Raw genomic sequence first — 14,109 nt, forward strand, 5'->3', positions numbered from 1 at the left:
CAGGGTTGCAGCCTTACGAACAACCCTCTTGCTATTGTTTACTGATTCTTGATTGTCATGTATCAGTTTTTAATTTCAGATCATGTTTTAAGAATTGGATCTAAAATTGAACATCAAACCCTAGACCTATTCGACACAGATTGGACCAAATTGGTGGGATTGAATTTGTGGTTCGATTAGGGCTGTTAATAGTCCTGAAATTCCATATATGGACCAAGGGTTTGATAGCTAATTGCAAGATGCAATTCGGCCCACATCTGTAAAACCCAGTTTTAATTTGTTAAAACTACATAAGCCCAATACAACATAAAAGCTATATGGGCTGAACTGCTCATATACCTAGATAATATTAATTGGTAATATTATGGGTTTTAAATGGGCTTTAATTGTGGGTTTTACAGTTATTAATTGATTGGATCAATTATGGATGTTCATACTTGTGATGTATGTGATGTGATGTGATGTGATGTGAACATGGACCATAAGCATTTGGCCCATGTAAATATGTTGTGGCTCTTTCACACACCATGGCTGAATGAACATCATTGCCATGGTGTCCATAAGATCATTGAGTGATCTCCTTGCATGATGGGCCCCACATCAGCTTCTTCCCCAAGAGGAACCGTGTGGAACTCTAGCCGTTTAGGGCTCATCTGAATCTGACTCTGAGAAAGTAGGAGCTACTTTGGTTTGACCTAAATAAAACTAGGGCGTAATTATTTGTTCCCTCCTGAAAATATAAGTGCATGTGATAGGGAAATTCATATGATGAACTCTCTAAAGGTCTTCCATCATTAGCATGAAGATAGGTCTTTCACTAATGAGGAGATGCACCATAAAATTTGGCTATCCATTTGTTGTTGGATTGTTTCATAAGATGATTGGGGCGTCATAGACCGATGTGGGAGGGGCCTATCCTAAAATGGAAGACTCTCTCACGGTACCTAGGAGTTTACGAATATGATGGGTAAGCACTTACTGGACAGAAATGTTAAACATAAAATGGCAATGAACCTTGTCTGACAAAGGCCAAAGGGAAAGCTCATTAGATGAGTGGATATGATCCTTCACAGAAGGTGGTGGGGTTATGCAGCTAAAATAGTTGGCTCCATGCACTATATGTGGTTTCCAACATTTCCAAAGACATAATTTCGCAGTCTTCGTCACTGAGATAGGAAGGAAAATCTCAGAGATGAACAAATGGAAATGGAACATAGATTAAAAGTCATATCTATGTAGTAAACATGAATCAATTTAGGTTGTGGACTAATAATCTGCCTTGCCTTTTATCAGAAATGGCAAATAGACAATTCGTCAAGTTGTTGGACGATAACAAACTTAAGGGCCCAAATTATACTTACTGGTTCCGTAACCTTATGCTGGTATTAATGTCCGAGAAATTGGACAAGGTTGCTAAGAACCCTGCTCCGGATGATAGGGCTTCTGAGGCACGTAGGAAAGGGTATCAAGAATGGGAAGATAAGAATTCTCTTGCCTAGTGCTACATCATAGCCTCCCTTGACAATCCGATACAAAGATAATTTGATCAGATCGAAGTGTCCAAGGATATCCTGGATAGTCTAAGGACAATGTATGAAGAGCATAACCATTCTACTCGTCAGAAGGTCTTGAAGCTATTCATTACCACTAAAATGACCGAGAGACAGATGGTTCATGACCATTATCTTAAGATGATGGGTTACATCAATGAACTAGAGGCATTCGGGTCAGGGATAGATCATGTCACCAAGGTTGATGCCATCCTAAATTCCTTGCCTCCCTCCTTCAATCAATTTATCATGAATTATAACATGAATAAGCTAAATGTTAGCCTTCAAGAACTCAACAATATGTTGCAGATGGCTAAAGAACTGGTTAAGAAGGATAAACCGATAGCCATGCTTGTTAAAGGTGGCAATTCTGGTAAGAAGAAGAGGAGGGTAAAGAAAAGCCTCAAAAGAATACTAGCAAACCAAAAGAGCAGAAGAAGGACAAGGCATCAAATGCATGTCACTTTTGCAAACAGATCAGCCACTAGAAGAGGAATTGTCCTCAATATTTGGAGACTAAGAAGCAAGGTAATTTTGAATCTTTTATCATAAAGACCAATTTGTTGGTTACTTCTGCTTCCTAGTGTATTGACTTTAGGGCTTCGACTCATACGTGTAACTCATTGCAGGGGTTCAAGATAAGCAGAAGACTGAGTGACGGAGAAGTAACACTCTACTTGGGGACTTCTGCAACAGTTGTAGCTACAACCATAGGAATTGTAGAACTAGTTTTCAGAGAATGAACAATTGTACTTAAAAATTGTCTTTTCGTACATAATTTAAGAAGAAATTTGATTTCTGTTTCAAAATTGTGTTTGGATGGTTATTCTATCTTATTTAATAATGTGATTATTATTAAACGGAATAACAAATTCCTCGCATACGGAGAGCTTGAGAATGGCCTCTATGTTCTCCATCCTTCTCTGGAAACCAACATTACATTTAGTCCCACGTGCCTGTGGCACTACCGACTTGGCCACATTAACATAGATCGTATCACAAGGTTGGTAAAGGATGGTCCTTTGAATTTTCTAACTGTAGAAGATCTTCCTACCTGTGAACTTTGCCTTCAGGGCAAGATGACGAAACAACCATTTAATGGTAAGCCTGAAAGATCTATAGGCACACTTGACCTAATACATACTAATGTATGTGGTCCCCTGAATGTTAGGACACGTAATCAGCACGTTTATTTTATAACTTTTGCTGATGACTATTCTCGGTATGGTTACGTGTACCTAATGAGACATAAGTCTAAATCCTTTAAAAAGTTCAAAGAGTTCAGATAAGAAGTCGAGAAACAGTTAGGGAGAGAAATTAAGACCCTTCGATCAGATCGAGGCAGCGAGTATCTCTTTGATGAATTCAGGGACTACTTAAAGGAAAATGGGATTGTGTCACAATTGGCTCCTTCTGCTACACCGCAGTGGAACGGTGTGTTAGAGAGGAGAAATCAGACTCTATTAGATATGGTTCGTTCACTTCTCGTCCACTCAGAGTTACCCACATCTTTTTGGGGTTTCGCATTAAACTGTGATTTACGAGCTGAACCGGGTTCCAACCAAATCCGTTCCTAAGACTCCATATGAACTATGGACCGGTAAGAAACCAAGTGTGAGACATTTGAAGATTTGGGGTTGTCTGGCACATGTTAAAAGAACTAGTGCTGACAAATTAGAATCCAATACCAGTCGTTGCCTATTTGTAGGTTACCCGAAAGGCTCTGTAGGTTATTTGTTCTATGATCCAAAAGAGGAAATAGTGTTTTGCAATCGAAATGCCTACTTCCTAGAGGAAGATTACATCTTGGATAATCTTCATCAGGAAGTTGTTCTTGATGAGGAGAGCCCAGGGGTAGTAGGAGATGTCCCACCTGCTCTAGAAAATAACCAACCTAGAAGATCTACCTGGGTTTCTAGACCTCCAGTTCATTACGGCTATGACTAAAAAAGTTACTTCGTGGAAGCCACGACCAGTGAGGAGGATCCCATGACTTATGCAGAAGCTATGTTGGACATAGATTCCTTTAAGTGGGTAGATGCCATGAGAGTTGAGATGGACTCAATAGAGACCAATGGAGTCTAGACTCTAGTAGATCCGCCCCCTAGGGTAAAAGCAATTGGTTGCAAATGGATCTATAAGAAGAAGAAGGGCCCCGATGGTAAGGTTAAGACCTACAAGGCTCATCTTGTGGCGAAAGGGTATACTTAGAAAGAGGGAATCAACTATGAGAAAACCTTTTCGCCCGTGGCCATGCTTAAATCCATTAGGATCCTTCTAACTGTAGTAGCATACCACAACTATGAGATTTGGCAAATGGATGTCAAAACCGCATTCCTGAATGGAGATCTTACTGAAGATATCTATATGCAACAACTACAAGGATTCATTGTTGCAGGTCAGGAACACATGGTATGTAAACTTAATCGATCCATATATGGACTTAAGCAAGCTTCTAGGAGCTGGAACATCCGGTTTGACTTTGAATAGAATCCATATGAGCCCTGTGTTTACAGGAAGACACTGGGAGATAAGGTTACGTTCCTGGTTCTTTATGTAGATGACATCCTATTCATTGGGAATGATGTAGGGATGTTAAGTACGGTGAAAGTGTGGCTTTCACAGCAATTCTCCATAAAAGATCTTGGAGAAGCCTCCTACATCTTAGGTCTTCGACTCTATTAGAGATAGATTGAAGAGGATAATAGGATTATCCCAATCTACTTACATTGACAAGATAGTCAAAAGATATAGTATGGAGAACTCTGAGAAAGGAAAGTGGGAGCTGTTAGACAGTGTATGCCCTTAGCTCCAATCAGATTGATGTGCTTATTGTCATTTATTGTAAATTAATAAAGTGCATAATTGATTCATGTTATTATGGTACGTTTCTATGTAATACCCTTAAACTGGACACTTATGAGACTCGTGTTAGTTTAGAATCTTTAGAGCTGTTGGATAGATCTGGGGAGATTTATCCTGCCAAGGCTGACACTGATGTGCCACCAAATTGGTAGGGGTGGATTGTCTCAGCTGCTAGGGTGAGACCTGAGGTACATGTATTGTGGGTTTTCTTGAAACCCTAAACCGGACCAAATTCCAATATTGCCCTAGACCTTGGAGATAGATTGACAAAACCGAAATGTTAGACTTGACCCCTAGACTCGATTATGGTACTGCACTAGGTGTCCGATTAGGCTGTCTTTGATATGCCAATTAGTGAGATCTTTTACCGGGTCAAAACCTAGGTATGTTGGGACAGTCCGGGAATTCACCTGAGTGGGTGATCATAGTGACAAAATCAGCCCCTTTGTCGGATAAAGTGAATGATCGGGGAAATGCACTTTCTCTGATGAAAACCTAAACTACCGGTAGTGGATTTCAAATGTCTTTGAAATTTGGTTTTGCAAAATATATTTATATAAAGATATACTTATATATTATGGTTTCAAATTGGTTTGCAAATGGTTTCAATTCCCGGGATCCAAGTGAGTAGAGAGTGCAGCACTGTACCTTGCAACTGAGGGAGAGGTCCTCTTTTGTCGAGTAGTATTTGATCATTATGGGCTGGTTGAGAGGTTAAGTGTAAGACCATTGAGGGTAATACCTAATAGGCTAATCTTGCATCTACCCACAGTTCTTAGGTTTTTATAAGGTGGTTGGATCCAAGAACCATTTAGTGTAAATGTTGGGCCCATTAAGAGCCCATGGTGATGGACTCAGGGGTTCACTGTCTCTTAGAGTGAATTCGGTCAGGCCTTGTAACAAAGGCTGGACTGAACCCATGTGGCTGATGTATAGATCAATGTTAGGGTCCCACGCCATACAAAGAGAGCCAACTCGGCAGCAAGTTAAAGAGTAAGTGGGCACATAAGCTTAATGGGCCTAAAGCCTAATTCGAACTGGGCTTAAGATAGTTAATTAAAAGGGACAAGATCTTATTTATAATCTAATTAGGATTAGCTGAAGGATAAGATAAGTCTTATCCATTTAAGAGTCCAAATCCAAATATCAGATTTGGATCAAGAAACTCTCTCCTAATTAGATTAGGAGGCTGATCTAAAGAAGACTATAAATACAGGGTGAATTCCTTAGATTTATACATAGCAATCTGCAGAATTCTCTCTTGTTCTTGCCATCCCTACCTAGTTCAATTTCCACTTGTGGATCTGATCAAGAAAGGTTCTTGATATTGTTTCTTGGCTGAAGGGATAATCTGAAGTCGTGCCCACTAGCCCTTGTTTCATTCTTGCTAAAGAGTCATCCTGTTGATCCTACTTCACCACACATTGTGTCATCTTCAGTGGAGGGAGGCGGTTTTTGGTCTTCTCCTTGGGCGTAAACACCTTCATTGGGAGTTACTGTTACTTCGTATTAGGTATTTCCCTCTCCCTTCCTTTGGTTTCAAATCTAGTCTGGTTTTGTTTGAAGAATGATACTTGAAAATGTAGTTTTCTAAAATAGGGAATGCGATTCCCAGATGGGAGAGAGAAATTTTTGAAATTTCCCTTAACCTTCCTGCAAGGTTCGGCCATTCATATGATGGATCTCTCATCCCTTCAAATGCAACAAATGCAACAATTCCAATAGCATCTCCTTTATCAGCAGCAATCGGTTCTGCCTCGTTATGTTGCCCAACAAACATCCGCTGATCTCCCCATCATGGTGAAGGGACATCACAGGTACCAACATTCCCCAGAAACCAAACTCCACCACGAGGCAGGGTGGACAGACTGTGTGCTTCCCCGGTTTCTCAAAGAGGGAACCCAGGCGAGAGGCGTGAAGGCAACCAACTCGATAGAGCTAACCAACCGCAACACCCGTGACCTGAGAACAACAGGTCGCGAAGAGAAGAACATCGATCTGAGGCTTAGGGCGTGGACTCGACGCAGGTCCCCTTTGTGCCTCATCATGATCAATACAGGCCACTCAACCAAGAGGAGTCAGTGAGAAGGAACCTTGACCCACCTCGCGGCAGTGTCCAGGAGCGCGAGAGAACTAGGGTCAAGGCACAGGACCAAACTGAGGTCAGTAGCACTAATGTCGAGCTAGTGAAGAAGCAATAGTGGCGGCGTCACAAGACTCGTCGCTCTTCAGCCAGGAACAGTCTGCCTGCAAAGCCTAGCCAGTAGCCAGTCAAGCGGACCAAAGAAAAGGAAGAGGTAAACTCGATGGCAACGAAGACCACACCTGCCCTTCTGAGTAGGCCATCTCCTCTATCACTTGAGCTCCTAGCGGCCCCGATGCCAAAGGACTTCAAGGTCCCTCCTTTGGAAAAGTATGATGGAACAAATCGAGCTAAAGATATCTAGAGAGAGAGGTTGGTTATACTCGTAGAAGAGTGAGATCGTACCAACAATAGCACGGATGGAGTTTGGGTGAAGTTGATTGATGGTGATGTTAAAGAACTTAATAATCTCTATGATGAAGGGGTGGAGCGGGAAGCGCAACCCGGTTACGAGTTGCTCCTCAAAAACCACAACCTCATAATGGTCATGATCCCAAGGGTACCGACCCAAGGGAATACTGAAGACAAGAGTGTCGGGGAGACAGTAACGAGCTATTAAGGACAATAACTTGTCCGAGGTCATCGTGGAAGGACCGAAGTTGTCCGGATCCCGATCTCGAGTAGAAGACAATACCCCCTCTCCGGAAGTTAGTTGCTCTGCTTGAGAGGTTCAAGGAGGAGCTCTCCGGCGAAGAGCTAGCCTCACCAGCGGGTGTTGAGGACCGCACCTCGGACCCAGTGTGACGTCCGCGTGTAGCCAACACGCAGTCTTAGTCATTTCCTGGTCGAATCGGGCGGTCCCATAGAACCAACCAAGAGAACCACCCCCTTGTCACTTGGTCCTCGTGCCAAATCCACCTGGTCTTGTCATGAACTCCCTGCACCATGTCGAGACCCTTGGCACGGGGAGTGGGGGGCAATTGATGAAGGGTGATTTGACCCGACCTTGCAAGGGGGGGGGGGGGGGACATGTGGATACGATCCCGCCAGCAAAGCCACAACTTAGTGAGGACAGACTCGTCGACATGTCGGGATTCGGTGATCGGTCACCTCAGCGCAAAGCTACCTTGGTATGTAGTGACCTTGGAATCAGGTCACCTTGGTGTTCCGACTAGTTTGTGACATAGGAGCCAAAGTGACACGTAATCGGCACTAGGCAACTCCGAACCTCATGGGATCACGCCGCACAACGGTAGGCCTTATCCTCTCTTCATTTGGATTGGGTGATAACGATAAGGATCGTAAACTGGCAGGATACCCTCTGGATAAAACGGGAATGAACCTCATCCTTCCAAGCCGAAGATCCCAGAACTGTTCCGTAAGGTTCACGGTTGCTTTGTATATAAAGGCAACAATCCCTCCAGGGCCTAGATATGCATAATATCATCTACACATTAGCACTCTAACTCATTTTTAACTCACAATGTATCACAAGAATACTAACTTAAAGCATCAGAACGACTTCACTAGATTAACCACCCCAAGTTTTTTGAGCTCACTGTTTTACATAACAACTAACTCATCAGCTCCAAATCATCCTAGAGAAGGGAGCATCCGGTTCGTATTCCATCACCCATTAATTAGAAGTGTCTTCAAATTGATATGATATTCCCCTTTAAGAGAGGGAACTGAGTAATCCATCTAAATAAGTTTAATCACAAGCTTGAAGCTGCGCCCATGCGAGCAATTAAAGCAACAGTTTTTTATTATTTTTGCATCGAATAAAAAGCGGTTTTAATAATATGTATTTGAATGATAAATTGCACTTGTGGATGGACCATTGGTGGTAGTATATGAGTATTATACTCACTCCCACATGCTTCCAACCAGAAAGGAGTCATTCTTTTGATCTTTTATTTATTTTTCCTTTGTTATGACCGTGAACTTCCTCCCCATCTTTTCTTGAGTCAGCTTTTTTCGCTGCCTGTGGCTGTCGGTAAGGAACAAATGCATCAATCAATAAAATAATAAATAAATAAATAAATGCATGGAGACTTGGAATTGATTTGAATGCCGCTCGTGTGTTTCCAATTAATTGAAGCATGGGGCATTGTCCTTTGAGACTTGAGAGGTTGGACTCGAAGCAATCTCTGTGAGGCGCAGCAGCAGAAAGGAAGACACAGATGGACGAGAATAGAGTCAAACCAAAATAAAAACAAACAAAATTCTCGGTCCAACTGACACCTCCTCGTGCCATCTCGATCAACGAGACACACCAGCAGCAGCGAGAAACAATGACCCAAAAGGAAATTTTCAGGTACAACATCTCCTTAAACAATTTCAGAATCGGCATTCCATTTATCTCAAAAATAAGCCACCACGGCACCACCTTTTCGGTTTTTTTTTTTTTTGTTAAGATGTTCTTCGGCTTAACCCGATATAACCCAACAAAACCGACCCAACTTTATAGGGTTGGGATTGGTTTTGGTCGTTTTGAACCGGTTAACACCTCCAGGCTCCAACTAACTAATTAAATAATTGTAGAAAAAAACAAGTAAATTAATAACTTTGAGGAACCCAAGAAGAATGCATTGCACGATGTGCTTTTACTTGGTGGTGTGGTCTCTGGGTGGTGGAATCAACTCTGAGACGAGTAGACTCATTATCATTACCCCCTCACGCACTCACCTTAAACGATCAGGTATTGTTCGTTTTTCGGCAAGTTATTTATTTGGTAAATATAGTTATTTGGGTAAGTTTTTTTATTTTTTTATAAAGTATTTATTTAGGTAAATATATTTATACATGTTTTTTTATTTTCATATAAATAAGTTAATGACTATTTTAGTCATAAAAAATTATTATTAAAAAGGGTATTTTGGTTGTTGACAACTTTCTTCCTAGATGAAAAAATTATTTATCCACGTGAGAGAGATAGGTATCACTTATCCGGATAAGTGATATTTAAGAAAATTAATTTTTTTCTAATCCTTACATAAATCTAAAAAAATAATATAAAATTCTTGATCAATAAAAAAAAGAAAATACCCCCTTAATTTTAAGCCCACAAATTGGCCCAAAATGTTATTTAAATATTGCTTTCTTATGATCATTGAGTCATTGACCGTTCACTATAAGCCCAACCTTATGCCAAATGCAGTGACAAGGTCCACAACCAAACCATGCCAGATACCCACTCAGGATAGGTGCCTTTAAATACAATTCCTTTATAGGAGAGAGCGATGAATTTAATCCCACAAGTTTCAAGAGTTCTGCTTCTGCACTCAATTCCGTGAAGGATAAGATATTAGAAACTAACAGATCTATACCCTTCTGATTGTCACCTTAGTAGATTTTAAAATTCTTAGGAGTTCTAAATTGGCCGGGAGCAGATCAATTCAGTTCCATTTCCACACTGCAATTATTTGCAAAATTTTACAAGATTGTCCACTCCGCAACAAAGGAAAAAAACCCTACTGATGTGGAGTGGTGGGGAGTTTGGATGTTGGCATGCGTCGCGGCAAAGCATTTAAGTAGGGGTATGTTCGGTACGGTACCACTGCCGTTTCCAGCTGAAACCCTGTCACATCAATGCTATAGGCATTTTGAACTAAAATGGAAATTTTTATTTTTGGATTAATTATCTACAGACGGATGCGTAATTTTAAATGAAAACCTCCATAGTCTATTACTAGCCCCTTATAAATTGTATCATCTCTTAGTCAATTTGACATCAATTCATGATTAGGATTCATTCCCTGTACACTGTAATTATAAAATTACCAATCAATTATTCTTCCAAATTTTTTTTATTTGATTGAAATTATTTTAATTCAAAACACTTACCTATCATCCAATGTGGCATGGCGATGAATTGATATGGTACATTAAGTTATCATACAATATTTTGAGCAAAGTTATATAACCTTCCCCTTCTTCAATGTACAAGTTTCAATGTCACTTTTTTTATAAAGCTGCAATAAGTGTTTAATATTAATGTCGTTTTCTAAGAAAATGATGCCACATCAGAAATTTATTTTTTGAGAGAACACTTTTTGTTTGGTAACCTATTTTTCGAAAAAATCATTTTCTCAGACCACACGTTGAAAATTGGAAAAGGTGTGTATATGTAATTTATTGGGCATGGGTAGAACTATAGAAGTAGAAATAAACGACTTAAGAATTTATAACAGAAGAATTATTATCGATCATACATTTGAGAACGCATCAAATGGAGAATCACATAATCAGGAACTCAAACTCTTTATTAGTTTATTAGTAACAGGAAGATTTGTTCTTGCCAATAACGGAGAAGGAGAATGTTGCTTAAACATATGTGTCTTGATCGTCAAGTGATTACTTGACGTCAATGGGCTGGAGTTGAAATAGAAAATTAAACAAAACAAAAGTAAATACAAAAAAAATAAAATAAGGGAAAAAACTGAATATATATCTCTCATCATTCTTTTCTTCATTGTTTTCAAAACCGGACAGGACCGAAAAAACTGGAACTTGACTGGTTCCGTTTTACTTTAGAATCGTCATTTTGGCCAAAAACCGTTGATTTGGTCAACACACCATTGATCCAAGCGATCAAACCATTCAAATCGTTCAAACTGTCCTATGGTTTTTGGCCGTTTTTTAATTTTTTTGTTAGAACGGGCCATCCGTTCAATTCAAATGATCGAACCATTTGACCCGGAAGTCGGACCCTGAACGGTTCGTTGTCCAATTCGGTTTTAAAAACCTTGCTTTTCTTAACTTCAGCGTTGGAGAGTTTTCCATTATTTCAAAGGAATTAAAGAGTAAAAGGAGAAAAAAATGAAAAACTAATGATGAACGCCTAAACCCGATCTTCATCAGTTTCATGTAGAATGTAGTGAAAATCGATGGCAAAGTCTTAAGCCTGGTTATTATGCATGAATACTTAGATTTAATTAGGAGAATCACTTTTATACGGTGATCAAATCGGGATTCCTGGAGAGAGTTGACAATTGACACCAATATTTTCAAAACTAGATTGGACTGGAAAAACTGGGAATCAGTCATCTAACCAGTTCTATTTTACCTCAAAACTATTTTTTGGCCAAAAACCATTGATTTGGTCAGCAAACCTCTGATCCGAACAGTCAAACCATCAAACCATTTGACCTAGGAATATTTTTTAATCGTTTTTTATATTTTTTAATTTTTTTTGTCAGATCAGACCGTCCATTTGAGCCAGATGATCAGGCTGTTCGACCAAGAACCAGACCCAGATGATAATTCCCTGTCGGGTCCAATTTTAAAAACCTTGATTGACAAAACCTCATATATATAAGTGAAACATAGAAAAATTTCAGTTTTCTTTCATCCCGACCCCCTTTCCCCATTGAGAGAGTTATAGAAGAGGAGGAAAGGAATATGTTGGGAGGATTCTCAAATCAGTGAGGGGGATGATGTGGTGTTGAGTTTTTCAAACCCAAAACTCCCCATCAACATTATCAACGTTAAGAAAAGTCTGAGAGAATGCCAAAGGTTAGAATTGTACCGGCTCTGCCCTCCCAGCAGACCTATATATATATATATAGTAAGTTTTTTAAATACGTTAGAATTGGGATCTTTTGCCAATAAAACACGTTTCAATCCTCTCCCAATTTGATCTAACACCACACATCTTACCATGAAATTGGGACCCATCATAAAAGTAGGATCTAACATGTATGAAATGTGTGGCATGAGATCTTGTTGGTAGAGGGTTGGCACATGTTTTATTGCCAGCTGATGTGGACTATGAAAAATGTCCAAAATTTCCCATAAAAGGAGGGTTGAGAAAGCTTCCATCAATGTTGTCATGTGTTTAGGTGTGTGAAGGTACTCCCATAGCAATGTAATGTCTATCTCCTGCTGATTGGAATTTAAATTTGTTTCTTATAGATCGCTGTCTCACACCAATTTCACACCAAGTTGCAGCCATGCATTTATTTGAAATATCTCTCCATATGTGATGAGACCGGATTTGCTCCTCACATAGGGCGTCTCACACCGACCTCACACATGCATTGGGAACATTTTCCACACTTATAAGTTATTATTCATGGGAGATGTTTTCAATGCACGGTGGATGTACGTGTGAGGTGCCCATGTTTGAGGAGCAGATCTCGTTCCATGAATGATACCATACAAGTACCCAAGACATTTCCTAATATAGTTGCAAGTATTGTGAAGTTTGTGTGAAGTGCGCTTTATCAGTATAAAATTTAGGTTCTGCTCATGATTGTAGCGAAAACAGTGATAACTTGGGATTTGTTTATTTGGACCTTTTCTTCAAAGTTCAATTTAAAGGGAGTACAAATACAAAATATATAGAATGCAAAACCTTGTATTTTGTATCTATTTATAGTATACATATTTATATTTGTACTCTTTTTAAACAAAGCTGAAGCAACTTGCTATTGGAATATTGAAATTCCATTATTTATTAAAGTGCATTTTTGTTGGGTGAAATTGAAGAAATCGGATTTAAAACCGATATTGTGAGGTAGTCATTTGGTTTCCGCAAAATGAGAACAAAAATAGAATTGAAATCCTATGCTATGCATGTGTCTTTAGTTTAATATAGTTAGCTTTTTGGCAAAGTAATGACAAATGTTATGCTTTTCTTTTGGTCGTCAAGTTTAGGGGTGGTCAAATGGGTAGGTTCTATCTAGAATCGAATGGAACTGATCTTGAATCAATACTATCCAATCTGTTATAAGGTAAGGTTTGGTTCCAAATTCTTGGAATCGATCCCCAATCAGGTTAGTTCCAGGGTCTAGGCATTTATTTTACCCAAACCAATCCAATGAACCGACCTTAATTGTCCTTGGTGAAACCTGCCTTAGAACCAAACTTGTTTTGAAATAAATCCCAAGCACTCATGGTTACAAAGGCAATGGTCTCACATGACCATTGAGTTGAATTATTTGATAATTTGTTTTCATTTTAATATTTGAATGTGTACAATAATTAATTTAAAAGGTAATATATATTTACAAAATTTAAATTTAAATTATAAATTTTGAACCATATAATGATAATCTATATATTAAGTTACTCAATATAACCAATAAAGATAATAAGTTTTAAACTATATCTTATATTTATTGAAAATTAAGTTTTAAAAAAAAACATGTTTCATGTTTTTTAAGGGAGTGTAAAGAAAAAACAGATTTCACGGATAGACCCTAAAATCACCAAAAATCTTAAAATCGACGTCTACAACGTAAATTCAAAATTTTATCATAGAACCGAACCAAATTAACCCATGCTCCTCGTTTATGTTGACGCTTTGCCGGCCTCTGCAAAGGCTCTTTGGTGTGCATTCGCTCACACCCGGCAGGAAGGTGGATTAATTATTCTGGGTTTCGCTGAATTCCACGGCAATCCAAACAGAGGCATATGAATCCGTGTAAGAAATTGAAGAAATACACAGCCAGCCAGCAGGTCTACTTATTATCCCTTATTGTTATTTAGGATTTATGAAGTGACTGTTGAACATATTTTGACTCTCTCAATATAGTAAAAGACCCCAAAGCATTTTTTAACAGAATAAAAAGGAGATTATTTATTATTTTGTAAAGCCTATAAAAT

Source organism: Nelumbo nucifera, chromosome 1, assembly GCF_055504915.1.
Source record: "Nelumbo nucifera cultivar China Antique chromosome 1, China Antique-T2T, whole genome shotgun sequence".
Taxonomy (NCBI): Eukaryota; Viridiplantae; Streptophyta; class Magnoliopsida; order Proteales; family Nelumbonaceae; genus Nelumbo; species Nelumbo nucifera.